At 38.3% G+C, this 14314-nt stretch overlaps 1 protein-coding gene across 7 annotated transcripts in view; it reads left to right on the top strand.

Moving 5' to 3' along the window:
- MYO3A (myosin IIIA) overlaps positions 1 to 14314 on the top strand; it is a 243192-nt gene that overhangs the window by 73502 nt on the left and 155376 nt on the right. The gene's annotated exons all lie outside the window — the stretch shown is intronic.

The raw sequence follows: 14314 nt of genomic DNA, 5'->3' as shown, positions 1-14314 counted from the left end.
TGAGAAAAGAACTCATTTAAATTCGTTCCTTGTGGTTGGGAGATAAGGGGGTACTTACATGAAAGGTGAATTCACATGTTGAGTTGCATCCCAGTATTGGTAATTGCTGGCAGCATTTTCTAAACAACTTTATCAGAATAAAGAATATAAACTTCAGTAGGTGATTAGTATTGGCATGTCTCTTCTTGTGTTTTCTGCTCTTCTGTAAAGTAAGGTATCTTAGATTTGAGATTAAAAAGGAACATAAGCCTTCCAAGACATTCTGATAGTCTTATTTCATGGATCATTTTTTTCAGGCTGAACTATACTCAAAAATCATTTTAAATATTTTCCTACTTCCTATTTGGGTTTCTAATAAGATACTATGTATAGTTTTTATAATATCAAATGTGTTTTTTACTTATTATAGATCGTATGTATGTTTATTTCAGGGATATAGATATAGATAGATATAAAAGATACAGGGAAGTATATAACAAAATCAATCAGTAAAACATTTTAATCTGTAACCTTTTAGTATCTTATGATGGATATACATTTAAGGAAATTGGAATAGTATTTATATGTGTTCTGTAGCCAGCTTTTTTTTTCTTTTTAAGCCCCATCGCCTATTTTGCCCATTCCCCACTTCCCTCCCCCCAACCCCACCTCCCTCTCCCGCCCGTCCCCCCCCCCATACTCTCTTCCCTCTGGCAACCACCAGTTTGTTCTCTGTATTTATGAGTCTGTTTTTGTTTGTTTCTTTCTTTGTTTTATTTTTTAGATTACACATAATAGGTGAAATGATATGGATTTGTCTCTGTTGGAGGTTTTTTTTTGTGGAATTTATTTTGAGAGAGACGGAGAGAGCATGTGTGTGCACTCAGGTGAGGGAGAGGCAAAGAAAGAGGGAGAGAGAATCTAAGGCAGGCTCCACACTATCAGTGCAGAGCCCCACGTGGAGGTCAATCTCGTGAACTGTGAGATCATGACCTGAGCTGAAATCAAGAGTTGGACGCCTAACCAACTGAGCCACCCAGGCATCCCTGGACTTGTTTTAGTTAGCATCATACCTCTAGGCTTATCCAGGTTGTTGCAAATGGCAAGCTCTCATTCTTTTTTTATTTTTTTATTTTTTTATTTTTTTGAGACAGAGAGAGACAGAGCATGAACGAGGGAGGGTCAGAGAGAGGGAGACACAGAATCTGAAACAGGCTCCAGGCTCTGAGCTGTCAGCACAGAGCCCGATGCAGGGCTCGAACTCACGGACCGCGAGATCATGACCTGAGCTGAAGTCGGCCGCCCAACCGACTGAGCCACCCAGGCACCCCTCTCATTCTTTTTTATAGCTGAGTAATATTCCATGTGTATGGGGAGATATATATATATATATTGGGTTGCTTCCATATCTTACCTTACCTATTATAAATAATGCTGCAGTGAACACAGGGGTGCATACATCTTTTCAAATTAGTGTTTTCATTTTCTTTGGGTAAATACCTAGTAGTGGAGTTACTGGATTGTATAGTATAGCCATTTTAAATTTTTTGAGGAATCTCCATACTGTTTTCCATGGTGGCTGCACCAATTTACATTCCCGCCAACAGTGCACGAGCACTCCCTTTTTTTGACATCCTCATCAATACTTAATTATTTATCTTTTTATACTAGCCATTCTGACAGGTGTGAGGTGATACCTCATTGTCATTTTGATTTGCATTTCCCTGATGATAAGGGATCTTGACCATCTTTTCATATGTCTGTTGGCCATATGTATATCTTTGGGGAAATGTCTATTCAGGCCTTCTTCCCATTTTTCATCAGATTATTTGTTGGTGCTGGGTTGTAGAAGTTCTTTATGTATTTTGCATATTAACCTCTTATTGGATAGGTCATTTGTGTGGATTTTCTCCCATTCAGTAAGTTGCCTTTTTATTTTGTTGATGGTTTCCTTTGCTGAGCAGAAGCTCTTTATTTTGAAGTAGTCCACATAGTTTATTTCTGCTTTTGTTTTCCTTGCCTGAGGAAACATATCCATAAATATGTTGCTAAGGCCAATGTCCAAGAGTCTACTGCCTATGTTATCTTTTAGTTTTATGGTTTCAGATCTCACATATAGGTCTTTAATTCATCTTGAGTTTATTTTTGTGTATGGTGTGAGAGAGTGGTCCAGTTTCATTCTTTTACATGTAGCTGTCCAGCTTTTCCTAGCACCATTGAAGAAACTATCTTTTCCCCATTGTATATTCTTGCCTCCTTTGTTCTAGATTAGTTGACCATGTAAGAGTGGGTTTATTTCTGGACTCTTTATCCTCTTCCACTGATATACATATTGGAACATGCTTGTTTTCACTGAAGAGTGAATATCCATGTCATTAAATCTATGTAATTCTATGACAGATTTTTTTTTAATTGCTGCAGAACGTTACCTTGCATGACTATTCAGTGATTGATTTAAATAATCCCCTATTAGACATTTAGGTTGTTAGTAATTGTTTTTAATTCTAATAAGTAACACTGTAATGAACAGAGTTGTACATGAATCCGTTGTTTCCTAAAGATAAATTCCTAGAGACAGTGCTAAGTCAAAGAGGAGCCTTTTGTAATTTCAGTTTATTCTTGAAAATTTTATTAGTTTCATCTCAGGAATGTATCACTATTTAGGGATAAGTTGAGAGAAGTGAGTAGAAAATAGTACATGACTTAAAAGGGGACATTGTATTAGGACTTTATATTCTCTCATGTGATTTACAACAGCCCTGAGTGAAATGTTCTAGAACACCCCATGCCCCATTTTCACAGCTGAGAAAGTTAGCAGAGGCTAATTAACTTGCACAAGGCTGCACAGGTAATGAATGGCTTAGCAGGGATTCAAATCCTGATCCCAAAGCCCAGGCTTTATTCACATGAGTAAATGGAGTAATGATGGTAGACCTCTCTGGAGGTAGTAGTCCTTGCCTGTATGAGTTTACAGCCTTGCTGGAGAGAGAGAACTCATATATCTGTAATGAAGAAACATTATGTTGTGAGTGGAATGAACTGCAGAAAAGAAGGATGCAAGCATGTAGTTTATGGTGAGGAGGTGGCCATGGGCTCATACATGTCTATCACTTCTTCTTTGTTGAATCCAGTTCCATAGTTGGCCACAACCCCTTCTTCCCAGAGCAAGCAGACAAATAAGAAACAAAATGAACAGAAATTGAAGTGTACCAACATTGTGTAAGGTGCTCAAGAACTATGTCAAGAACTATAGAGAATTTGAGGTTTTACCTTATTTGCAAGCTAATAAGTTAACCTTCCAGTTTCGTGCATATTGGCAGGAGATATGAGACTCCTAGATCAGAGACAAAGGACTTGACTACTCTTGTTAAGCCAGCAACATGAGTTTTACATTCATGTTCATTGTCCTTGCCCCATAAGTCCTAGGGCTGATGGATGGGTAGGTATATACAGTGGGTTTGCCTCACAGTTTGGGAATCTTGAGCTTGGGAAACACCACTCCTTGAAGAGGGCTAACAAACCTGCCCAAACTTTGTCCTGGAGCAGTCATTATCTTTACTATCCTGTTCAACAAACCCAACCTCCTTCTGTCCTGTAGAGAGACATTATCTCTAACTTCCAAGACTGTTTATAATACAAGCATCCTTGGAAATATAGTCTGGGAAAAAAGCTAATATAGGACATCCAGAAATGTGAGAGACCCATCGAGGATTGTCTCCCAACATCCAAGCATCATAGGAATGGTTGAACTACACAATGTTTCGATTCTAAGCACGTTGCTCTAAGTTCCAGAGATCAAAATAAAGAAAAAATTATTGAAAACAACTGTATATTGGGCACTGCTTTAGGCTCAACACTTCTGAGTCACAAAGCTAATTCTTATTTATCCTGTTAAGAATTCAGAATATGTTTTGAATATGAAAACTCCTGTCTTACTCAGTTGTAGAAAATTTTCAGTCATTATTCCTTTAAATATTGATCCTCTCTTATGCTTTTTATTTTCTACTTCTAAGAGATAAATATTGCAATGTCCTAATATACCTTATGTGTCTTATATTTTCTATTTTATGTTTGTCATTCATTTATTCACTCCTCCTGTATTTTGGATAATTTCTTCAAAGTTGTTTTTCAATTCACTAATTCTTAAACTAGGACTAGTCTAGAGTTATCCTATATACTTATTTTTCATGCTGATATTTCTATCAACTGCTGTGTTTTTCATTTCTAGAATTTCTCATCTTTTATAAACATTTATTCTTTATTCATATCTGACTTTTTATATCTGGCTGTTCATATCTAGCTAATATATTTTTCTTTTTTGTGAATGCAGTCCTTTTTCTCTGTAACAGTCTAGACTGTGTAACAGTCTTTTTTTGATTTGCATTTCAGTAAGGGTGAATTGTCCTGATTATTGAGGTCATTTGTTTCCTTAATATTTGGTTTCTTCTGTGGTTTAGAATTTTGGTTTGCTCTCTCACCTTGAATGGGAGAGATTTTGCTCTGCTTTTTCTTTCCTTCTGCATTCTTTACTCCTATTTTGGAGGTTTTGCCTTGCTATATTCTGGCTTCTGAAGCCTTTCTGCCTGATAGGACTTTGAGAATATTGCAGATCTGGCCAAAGAGCCAGTAGGAAGTAGACCCCATGGCATCTCAGGCACTTGGCTCCATAAAAGGAAGAAGATGCAGAATTTTTTCAGTGTTTTCTTCCAGGTAAGAGACACCCCCTCCCCACATTCAGTTGCATTCTCTCTAGAGCCTAGAGAGATAAGGGCCTAGATAAGGGCCTTCACTGCAAGTGGCTTCATTTCAGCCTATAGTTTCTGTCCTCTCACCCAGGGCATATCTGACCTGTTAGGTCCACTGTAATGCTCACCTTGTTTTAAAGAATGTCTTTGTCTTTTTAATTCTACTTAAAAATCTTTTTAAAAAGATTTTATCTTTCACAAGTGTACGTTTGGAGGGGGCAGGTGTGGCATTTGAATCATTAATGCACAACACCTTTTTGACCACAGATTTTAGTTCCATGTCATAGGTAGAGGGAATATTTTCCTGCTCTCAACACTTTTATACTAGTTCCAAAGTGTGAGATGTAGTGAGGCAAAAAAAAAAAAAAAAGAAGAAGGATGGAGGGGGAAGGGGAGGAGGGGGGGAGAAGGAGGGGGAGGGGAGAAGGGGGATGGTAGGCTGTGGTACGCCACTGGCAACACCTTGGGAAAAAGTAGCTTTTAAGATCATGCAAAATTATTTGATTTGGTACCGTTTGGTAGAGTCCCAACATTGGTAAAATTGATCCAAAATCTGGCTGTACCAAATCAACATAGCTAACTCAAAGCTGACATTTTTTGTGCATGATATTCACTTTGGAATTGGACTGATATATGTATTTGGCTGGATAATTTTTTTAAAAATCACAATTCAGGTTTAAAGAAGACTGTCCTACAATAAATTGAACACAAACTAAGTCCTTTAGTTTCCTGATAATAGTGAGGGGACATTGTTGGAGGCACTGTGGAATGGATACAAGGACTTTCTATGTTAAGTCAAGGCACTCTCATAACTTACTCAACTGTTCTGAGGAGTCAGGGTGTGCATGCCTGCAGCCACTGCTTCTGTGACCTGTTCCAAACCAAGGGAACACATTTTTCACAAGACTTAAATGAACAGTGTTAAGTGCAGGCTGAATCAGTGAGAACTTTAACTTATAAGGTATTTTAAAAGGAAAGTTTTACTTTTGAATGCAGAATTTCAAAGTACTCAATTGCCTGATTTAATGGGAATAGATGAAAGTCATTTGTAATTGAAATGTACTATTCAGCATTCTTGACTAAAAACAAGCCAATTTAAGAAGAAAAGCAATTGAGTGAAAAATACTGGATGGCTCAGAGAATTGAGGGGAAGGCAGAGCCAGACTTAGGCTGAAGCAAAGGAAACCTCAAATAGCCTCCCTCAAGAACTGCCTGCTCAGAGGCCACCTCTGATACCCACCCTCCCTACCCCAACATGTCCTGCAGCAACACTGGTTTCTTGAATGCCACAACTGCCTCAAAATATTTGTAAACTGACCTTGAGCTCACTCGCTCAAGATTCTAATTCCTTACAAGACCATCTGGTTCCCCATGCTTAGGTCACAGGTCCATGTTGTTGGTGAAAGAATGCGGTGAGAAACACTTGCTTCTCCCTCACTTCCAGCTTCTGTGTACGAGGCAGAATCCTTTCTTGCAACCATCTTGGACTTTCTTCCTACAGAGGAAGGGTATTTTGAGCCTGAGTACATCTCACACTTTGGAACTAGTATAAAAGTGTTGAATGAATATCCATTATGTGCAATATGGAAATAAGTTTCTATAATTCTTTCTTTTATACATCTTGAACATTTACCTAAAAATATTATCTACGGTATAATTTGCATTCCTTGCAAATAAAGGAAAAACCTAGCCCAGCACCTCCTTGAATGATAAATCCCAAATTATAATATCATTTTGTGGTGGCTATATTATTAACATGTTACTCTTAAAAATTTCTTCTGCTGTATATACAAAGCAAAATAACTTTAATATTTTACTTGATACCCTCAATATGCTAGTGGTGATTAATGTGTATAAATTGTTTTGCATATAATTTTATAGAAGCAAAAAGGAATATTTGTGAGAGTTTAGTAACTCAAACATAGTTATTACTTAGGTCAAAAACACTGGCCGTTTTTGTGGCGTTCTTACAATCTCCTCACTTGTCCCAGCATATATGGTTTTCAAACCAGGATATAAGGTAACTTTGAGACTTATCTCAAAGGATTAACAAATGAAACAAAAACTAAAAACTTACCTAATCATTCAGTTCTAAAAGCCTGGTTCAAGCTGTCAATTCGTTATTTATGTATAAGACTTTATGTCATGTAAATTCACTTGAATGGGATTTTGATTTCACAAAAAAAAAAAAAAAAGAGAGAGAAAGAGAAAGAAAAATCAGTAGGAGGTAATAATAGGGCTTTTTCAGTGTGATACAATGCATGATTCCATTTTACTCTCTATTTTCTGGGCAGGATAATTTTTCTGTAATGGCTATAACTATGCCATTGTGAAAATTATTCACCCTTTGGAACATTTACTCATTTCCCTTAATATGTGGGACTTTTACAATGCTTATCCTGGCTGCTCTTAGAATAACCATTCTTTTGATTCCCATCTTCACATGAACATTTCAAAGATACTTCAAACTGAACATGTCCAAAATTGAACTTATGCTGTCCCACCCAAAATTAGTTCTTTGGTCACTTTCTTATTGATGGTACCACTACTCAATTCCTTACGCCAACCAGAAATCTAGGAATTATCTTGACATACTCTTCTCTCCTACTTTCTGTTTTTAGTCCATAGCATGACTAAATTTCTTACGCCCCCATTCAACCCACTACCAATTGTGATATAATCCTTGCTACCATGGAAATCATTGATTGAGATAATACCAGTGTTGTCTCAATATTTATCGAGGCCATTGTGTAAAGCTCTAGATCGCGTGTTACACGGGGTCTGACGGCTCAAATATATAGTCTGTGCACTTGGGAGCTCACTTTTTAATAAAAGGGATAAGGAAAGCATGTAAATAACCATTATACAAAGTAAGAAGTTTTAATCCCATGAAAGGAATACAAACAATGTCCTATGAGAGAAGCAGAGAATGTTTATGGTAATAGGGACAGGAGGGCTTATCCAGGAGGTGGCCTTTGAATCAGGGGTGCGATAAACAGGACTTAATCATGTGTGAAAATAGAGTTACCACCCTCTGAACGTGATTTCTAGAAAGAACGGCAGAGCAAAATCATGAATGCAGGGAGATATGCTCACAGAAAGGCAAGCATTTAATCAAAGTTGTAATGAGAAAACTCAGAAGTATGGTTGTAGATCTCCCTGGAGAGCAGACCACAGAGAGCATTGACAGTTAGGCAAGACATAACCAGTGTTCTTGACAGCCCACACTGGGGATGACCCCCCCCCCCATGCCGCCTGTGTCCTGCTGTGCACCGTCCTTTAATTGTTGGTAGTAAAAGGTAAACTATGGATACACCAAGACAGACTGCAATTTTGGATGCATTTTGCTTGTCCCTAGTATTTCTTCCTAACTTTATTACATTTTTTGGAAGTGGAGGAAGTCCGTCCCCATCATGTTTAATGATCAAGACAGTGTGTGGCTAGTGTTTGGCTATTTGGAGATGACAAATGTATCCATACATATTTATTTCTATGATTTGTGGGATGTTTTAATTGTTTGGTGTGTGTGACTGCTTATATTCTAAGTAAATTTTATCTTGGCAAATTCTAGTTTTATCTTGGCCAAAATGAGAGGGTAAAGGAATTGTCCATATGAAATATAAGAGGAGAGTTCTCATTAAGGCATGACCTGGTGGCAGTGTCTGTCCAAGATAGGAAACTTAGAAAATGACAAGTTAAGCCCAGGGAATATTAAGCTAAGGGCCCATCTAGGGCCAGGAAATTTAGAAAAGAAATGATAACTTACCTTTCCCGGCCTGAAATATTTTCTTATGTTTTTCTTTACTACTTCCTCTTGCCCAAAAGTTCCCAAGTAAGAGCTAAATACCTTTTAAAGCATAGTCTCTTGAAGGAATTTTATACGGAATAGGCTATTGAATAAGTATCCCTTAGGAAGACCGTTATGAGTATCTCAGCTTTTAAGTTGCAATAAATAAAGGAATTCAAATAAACAGGAAGAAGAAGTTGTTAAAACGTACTAAGAAGCTATAAATAATTCCTAGGAGTTAGTTACGTTGATGCTTCAAACAGAGTCAAATGCTGTACAGAGAAAAAAAAAAAAAAATCAAGGAAAGGGTAAAACCATCAGCCAAGGGGGGAAAAAAAAGACTTGTTCCGGTTCATTATATATCCTGTCATGCAGAAAAGCTGGGGCCAGAACCTATTTGTCCTAATACCTACTTCAGTCCTTCTCTGTATTATGCTGTCTTTTTTTTTTTCTCCAGAGAATAATCTTACAAGCATAGGCTGTTATTGCTAGAAGGGAACTTTTCTTCTGGTTCCTTATTTGAGAGGCCAGAAAACTAAAGGCCAGAAAAATGGAATCCTGCCAATTCAATAGCCAGTTCATGGTCAGTGCTGGGCTGTCGTTCAAAGCCCATGATTTTCAGACCAGTACTCTTACTAGTTTCTGTTTTCCTCTCTAGTAGTAGAAATCCACAAAACTGATGGTACAAAGAGTTTCTGTCAGACTTTTTGGGCTGCTTTGTATTATTTACTCATAATGGGCATTTCCAGTATAACCCAACTTCTCTGAGGTACTGCAGTTGGAGTTTACATTACTGAGTAGTGGATTCAAGGGTCAGTAAATCTTTGCTTGTGTTTCCCCAGACTTCTTTGTTTTAATTAAGAGGGAAGAGTATAGAAATAACTAAGTTTGAAATGGCAATCTAATTTACGGTATCTTTGAAATATTTGGGATATAGTCCTGTAGCAACCCTATTAGTGACTGCTTGACATGAGTTGATAATCAACATCGTGATCTTTTCATTTCTTTGAAAAGTGTCCCTCATCTCTGCGATGAGTTTAAGGATTTGCCTTTGTTATTGGTAAGCAAGTTATCAGCAGGGGCCAACAAAACTGCATTAATTTAAAAAAGACTTTGTCCCATTTCTCTGGTAATTACTACTTGAAGGTATACCACGCTCCAAGACTTCATTAAGCATTATGTTATTTTTCAGTCCTTGATTTTGCCGAGATCTGAAATGGCAAACCCTCAAAGGCTCCCATCATATCACTGATGATGGTAGATGGGCCTGTGATGACCACCATATCCATCCCTTCCCTGGTACCCTTCCCCTGGCCATCAGGGCACTTTCTGGTTGCTGACCCTGCCATGCATTTTTGTTCCTCTCCATTTGGGCTCATGCAGTGTTCTCTCCTTGAAGTCCCCCCGCTTCATTCTCTCCTTGAAAATATACTTCAAAACCATATCTCCAAAAGTCAGTTCAGCACTTCTGAGGCACCTTTCCCCAAAGCCCCAAGCACATGTTTACATCGTCTGTCCTCTGTGGTCATACAGCCCTTTGTTCCTGCTTCAGAGTCACATAGACCTGGGTTCGAGTCCTCATCCTTCTGTGTACCAGTTCTGCCATGTACTAGTTTTGTGACTCTGGGCAAGTTATTGAACCTCTCTTAGATCCAGGTAATCCTTGTTTATGAAATGGGAGCGCTAATAATACCTACCCCATAGAGTTGTGAAGCCTATGCCTAAAAACGCATGAAGCACAGGACCTGACACAGTGTAAGTTATCACCCCTCACTTAATGGTACTTATATACAATATATTTTGTGAATCTTAATCATCTTTGTATCTCCAGTGTGGGGTCCAGGACTTTGCATGCAGTAAGATCTCAACAAATATATAGTTGATTCTTGAACAACATGGGCTTAGGGGTGCCAACCCCCTGTGCAGTTGAAAATCCAAGTATAGCTTTTAACTCCCCCAAAACTGAACTAAGAGCCCACCACTGACCAAAAGCCTTACTGAGAACATAGTCATTTAATACATTTTGCATGTTGTATGTATCATATATTTATTTATATATACATATATTTTTATAACAAAGTACCTAGGAAAAATAAAATGTTATTAAGAAAATAATAAGGAAGAGGGGCGCCTGGGTGGCTTAGTCGGTTGAGCATCCAACTTCAGTTCAGGTCCTGATGTCGCAGCTGGTGAGTTCGAGCCCTGCGTTGAGCTCTGTGCTGACAGCTCGGAGCCTGGAGCCTGCTTCGGATTCTGTGTCTCCCTCTCTCTGCCCCTCCCCCACTCACGCTCTGTATCACTCTCTCTCAAAAATAAACAGACATTAAAAAAAAAAAGAAAATAATAAGGAAGAGAAAATACATTTACAGTACTGTCCCGTATTTCTGGAAAACAACTTGCGTATAAGTGGACCCATGCAGTTCACACCCAGGTTGTCCGAGGGTCAACTTTCTATCTTGACTTGAAGAGTTTGGTTGAGATCTGGAATAGAAAGCCCTCAGCTGGCTTCATATATGTAATAGACACAATTAATAGTGCACTTAACTACTTATTACTTAGCTGTGAAAAAAAAAAAGAGACACAACATGAAAGGGTGTTTTTTTTGAGAGAAGGGTTTTTAATTTTTTTCTAGAGAAAACTTTTTTTTTATAGTTCCCTTACTGGGTTAGGGGCAGAAGCAAAAAGGGGACTTGGGGGAAAAATGGTAAAATTTGCATTAATATCTCATTTGTTCCTAAAATCATCTCGATGATGTCGTGTGGCACAGTCCTTCTTTTAGGATAACACCACCGAAGCAAAGTTCTCACGTTCATCTCTTGGCTGTTTCTTGAAATTCAGTTATTCATTCATCAGGAGAATGTGACTAATACCCTGGGGGTAAATCATGTGTTTCATAGAGGCGTTTTTGATAGTGGCAGTTATGGGTTGGGTGGATTTGGTCATGCCATTGTTTTCTAAGCAACACATGCAGTTCTAGAACACGGAAACTTGTTCTTGCAAGAGAATATTGCATTTTCTGTTTGAAGCCTCGACTTATAAGGCCTGAGCTCTCATTATCACTCAGGTTTTACCAGTTGTGGCAACACAGTTATTCACATGCTCCCACTTATCTTTGCCTGCTTCACTCACTCTATTACATTTCTCAGATGCCAGTGGTTGGAACCCTTTGCTTTGAAACGTATTTTGATTATCTCTGCTTCTTAATTCTTTTGAAAGGATAATGAATATGAATATTAGCTTATTTGTAAAAGTGCCCCTTACTTATTTAAAAACCCAATAAATATATAAAAATATAAAGAAGTTTTAGGTAATCAGTTAAAACTACAGCATCAAGAGAAAATAAAAAACCTAGCATAAATATTTGGTGAGTGTGTGTGTGTGTGTGTGTGTGTGTGTGTGTATGTATAGCAAGAGAGAGAGAAAGTTCTTACAAATATGGAATTATTCTATAAATACTATTTTTATTGAAATTCTTATTGATATGATTATAAATTTATATGCATCTATAAGAAATAGTACAGGAAGACCCATGTACCATTACCCAATTTCCCTCAATGGTTACATTTTCCAGAACTGTATGAATACTATTTTAAGTATTTTACTAATATTTAACAGAAGAAAGAGAAACTTAGAGCAGAAAAGAAGAAATTGTTGAAAGTCAGATAAATGTTTATCTTTCTTCACCTCAATAGTTTTGGTTTTAAAGGTTAGATTCATTTTGATTTGATTCTAGACAGTATCTGCTACCTCCTTGCTCTGAAGAATGGATTAGCACAGTTACACTTCTTCCCACCTCCTTGATTTCTGCATCCTGGGACTGTTACACAATTGTTTTATGTAGTCAATGCTTCATGTTCGTGGTCTGTCTATAAGCATGCTTTCTAGGGATGTCTAATCTTTTTTCTGTATTTACGTTGATTCAGTGCTCACCTCAAGTCTTTTCAATTATACCCTCCCTTTTCTGAGTGCCTTATTTTAATTATTCTCTTGGGGAGCTAAGATTGTGCCGTCTCATAGTTATTTCCAGAAAGCCTCAAACCCTAAATTCTTGCCTGCTTGAGCTCGAAACTCAGTTTAGTTGGGTGAAATATGCTTGGGTGTGCATTTTCTGTTCCTCCAGACATTGCAGGCACTGTTCCACTCTGTCTTTGGCAGTGCGCGTTGCTGTTGAGGGAACCAAGGCAAGGAGACTCCTCCCTTTGTCCACAGCCAGTTCTTCTGCAGGATGTCCATAGGTGTTTTGCAACTTCGCCAAGCTGTGTCTTAGTGACCGTCCTTCTGTGTCAGTTTCACTTACACCCTGTGACGTGCGGGAGCCAGTTCACGCTGCCTCATGAGAACCAGTTGAACCTGTGTTCTTTTCTCTTTCATTTTGTGTACTTGACCCAGGTACCTGACCCTGTCTGTGAATTCAGTCACGTTTATTCTGCCTCTTTTTTTCTGTCATCATTTTTCCTCCAGTCCTTTTCTGATCACAACCAACTCAGTTTTTGTCTCTTTCTGTTGTCTTAGAATCTCTTTATTAAAGCTTTGTACCATCTCTTCCAAGAGAAAAAAAATCTTTGGATTGTTCCTTTTAAATGAGAAGATCATATAAGAAACATCTCTGAAGGATAGAGAACTTTTTGGCTGCACTTTTTCTGCGATTCTTTTCTGTGGTATGTGTTCTTCATTTGCCTTTAGCTTATAATTCTTAACTACTACTCCTCTTCTTTTTTTTTTTTTCTTTTTTTTTTTTGGTTAAAAGTATGGATGGTGAGGGGTACCTAGGTGGCCCAGTCGATTAAGCATCCAACTTCAGCTCAGGTCATGATCTCACGGTTCATGGGTTCAAGTCCCACACCGAGCTCTGTGCTGACACCTCAGAGCGTGGAACCTGCCTTGGATTCTGTGTCTCCCTCTCTCTCTCTCTCTGCCCCTCCTCCACTCATGCTCTGTCTCTCTTTGTCTCTCAAAAACAAATAAACATTAAAATATTTGTTTAATGTATGGATGGTGGTGAATGTCTTCTCAAGTGGGATTGGAAATAGTTGCGTTCTAGCCAAAAATAAAAAAGTGGGAATGGAGGAAGGATGATTTGAGAAGTTTTCAGTTTGTATTCTCTTGAACATCCTCTCACCAAATCTGTATTTTCTTTGCCTTCTCTCAGTTTTGAACATTTAAGAAGTCAGTGCACAAAGCCACTGGGCGGTACAAACCCAGGTAGCACCATTCATACTACGCTCTCTGTGGCTCACAGCAAAAATCCATAATGACAGTCTTTTTGTGTCATGACCTTATCTAGTATATGAACTGCTGCTGCTTCTTTCCCTTTGTCCGGCCTTCCCCTGGCCATTGGCCACCCTCTGCTGGACTAGAAGATGATAGGTCAATCCCATGGTCTTCTCCAGCTCCCATGCCTTGCTTTCCTGCGTGTGAACTGGGTCTCATGAGAACTTTTTCCCCACTATGAACTACTCATGCCCCTAGAACTGATAGCTCTGAGCAAAGGCTCATTGAATCCACCTTTCAGGGCTGTGCACTTTCTTTTAGAAAAATCTCTTTTCTGCAAATAACCATGCGATGACATAATTTAGCTACCCAAGGGAATAATGAAAATAAAGAACTCAGAAAATGGGAAGTCTAAGGAGTTATATGTTGGTTCTCAGCTTCCTCTCTCATTTTAACACAGATTTCACAGTGTTTGGCAATTATGACTATAGTTTGGGGCTATGGCCATTTCTGTTTTTCATTAAACAAAGAGACTTCTCAACTATTCATCCTTTTTGTTTATTGAGTGGTCAGGGTAGGGAACAATGATGTT

The sequence above is a fragment of the Herpailurus yagouaroundi genome, unplaced genomic scaffold (genome assembly GCF_014898765.1).
Source record: "Herpailurus yagouaroundi ecotype Mexico unplaced genomic scaffold, PumYag 203, whole genome shotgun sequence".
Classification (NCBI taxonomy): Eukaryota; Metazoa; Chordata; class Mammalia; order Carnivora; family Felidae; genus Herpailurus; species Herpailurus yagouaroundi.
The sequence above is the reverse complement of the archived record's forward strand: the minus strand, read 5'-3'. Positions and strand labels throughout refer to the sequence as shown.